Source organism: Microtus ochrogaster, linkage group LG4 (assembly GCF_000317375.1).
Source record: "Microtus ochrogaster isolate Prairie Vole_2 linkage group LG4, MicOch1.0, whole genome shotgun sequence".
NCBI lineage: Eukaryota > Metazoa > Chordata > Mammalia > Rodentia > Cricetidae > Microtus > Microtus ochrogaster.
Window position 1 is genome coordinate 19582286 of NC_022030.1, and position 2437 is coordinate 19584722.

General features: G+C 49.4%; 1 protein-coding gene across 1 annotated transcript in view; it reads right to left on the bottom strand.

Annotated features, from left to right (window-relative positions):
* Positions 1-2437, bottom strand: part of Pinlyp (phospholipase A2 inhibitor and LY6/PLAUR domain containing) — a 6519-nt gene that overhangs the window by 1004 nt on the left and 3078 nt on the right. The window lies entirely within an intron of this gene.

Below are 2437 nucleotides of genomic sequence, written 5' to 3' on the forward strand. Positions count from 1 at the left end.
CACACACACACACACACACACACACACACACACACACACACACAAACTAGGGCTGGAGAGATGGCTCCTCAGTCAGGAGCACTTGCGCTGTTCTAGAGGACCCAAGGTTGGTTCCCAGCTCCCACTTCTGAGTCTACAACTGTAGTTCCAGGGATCTGTTGCCCTCTTCTGGCCTCCTTGGGTATCTGCACTTACATGAACACACAAACAGGTAGATGTAAGTACACATACACATAAAATAATGTTTTTGAGACAGAGTCTCACTATGTACTCTGGCTTCCCTGGAACTTGCTCTGTAGACCAGGATGGCCTAGAACTTACAGAGATCCACCTGCTTCCGTCTCCTGAGTCCTATTAAAGGCCTACACCACCACACCCATCTAAAATAAGTATATTTTTACAAGGTGCGTGTATGACTTCAGGCCTAGAAGTGCTCCTAGGCCCCCTGGTTAGCACCATGTGCTCCACTGGCACCAGGTGACCTGCCAGCCTCTCCATTCTCTCCCAGTGGAGGAGTTTTCTGAGTTGAGAACACCCCAAAGGCTGTGGGAACAGTAGGGAGTAGATAAGACAGTGTTGTCTTTGGGGTAGGAAAACTAGTGTTCTCGAAACCTGTGGAGAAGGCCCCAAAACATGCCCTTTTCACGTTTTCATGTTGGAATGGTGGCAGCAGGTCTGCTGGCAGACACTTGCTCGTTAGCAGACATAGCAAGAGAAGAAGTGTCCAACTTGATATCTAACGCAGCCGTAATGTTCCTCTTAAACATCTTGCCGGCAGAGTGGCTGTGCACACACACAAACACACGTTACAGTGCTGTTGGACCTTTGGGCTGGAGCTTCTTGGTAGGGTCTTACGGTTTGCACCACAGCACACAGCTCTATGTGACTGAACTATTAGGCCTTTTACATGGTCATTGGCAAAGCCAGGCAGGCCCCAGAGATAGAAATAGAAGATCTTCAAGGGAAAGAAATGATTTGCCGTGACGTAGTTAAGTTGCAAAAATAAATAGTACATGATGGAGTTAGGGATAGAGCGTTTGAATTCGAGCTCAGACGGGTTGGCAAATGAACTAAAGGAAGACATAAAATTGTTCCAAAAGATGTAAGGGCAGGCGGTGGTGGCGCACGCCTTTAATCCCAGCACTCGGGAGGCAGAGGCAGGTGGATCTCTGTGAGTTCGAGGCCAGCCTGGTCTACAAGAGCTAGTGCCAGGACAGGCTCCAAAGCTACAGAGAAACCTTGTCTAGAAAAAAAAAAGATGTAAGGGGGGGGCAGGCGGTGGTGGCGCACGCCTTTAATCCCAGCACTCGGGAGGCAGAGGCAGGTGGATCTCTGTGAGTTCGAGGCCAGCCTGGTCTGTAGAGTGAGTTCTAGGACAGCTAGGGCTGTTACATAGAGAAACCCTGTCTTAAAAACAAAAACAAACTAACAAACAAACAAAAATGTAAGTAAGGAAACAGAACTATGCCATGGAATCTTTGAAGGGAGAAGATGAGTCAGATGATGACAATCTATAGTGGTCTCGTCACCATCTCTTCTGGTTTTAATTTCTGTGACTGTCCCCTAGGACTAGCACCACGGATCATACATACACACTAACCAGTTTTCATTAAATTTTATCTATAGATATGTGCACACGTCTCCCCAGTGAGTGTGCTAAGAGTTCTCAGTGGTCAATTCTTTTCCGCCATCTTGCAGGATGAGGCATCAAATTCAGTGCTCCACACCAGACCCTCTACCTGCTGAGAGGTCTCGCTGGCCCTATAGCAGCTCAGAAAGGTCACATTCACAATCTGCCTGGTATCAGAGGCTGGTAGGTAGCGCCCCTGCTTGTCTGACTGGGTTCCTTCACCCATGCACCGAGAATACAAGTCCTTCCCAAGCCGCCTGAGGCTACCCCTGTGCCTGTGTGAGGTGGACTTTCCCCACCTTCTGTGAAGTTTCAAACCTGCGACAAATGGCTGAAGGCCTATTCAATATAGCAAAGCTGGACCTGGCCGCCAGGTTCTCCCAGCATCCCTCAGTCCCTGCCTGTTACAGGGCATGGCTGACATAGCCCCAATCCTGAACTCTCCAGACCAGAGGCTCTTCCCTCTTTACTCCAGACATTTTGGTTACCCCTTCCTGGTCTCCTGGCTGCTGCACCTGGTTCCTCTCACTCCCTTCTGACTTACAGTCCTCCAGTCCTCCCACGTTCTTCCCTGGCCACCGTCACCTAATCCTGGCTGAATGTAGCCTTCAAGCCCACCTTCCTCTCTCACTGCAGCTGCAGGGCTATTTCCCTGCCCTCACAGATGATGGCTCAATAGGTAAAGGTGCCTGCCACTATGTCTCATGTCCTGAGTTTGATCTCTGAGACCGACGTGGTAGAAAGGGAATTGATTCCTCCACAAGCTATCCTCTGACCTATACACACATACACACACATACACACATA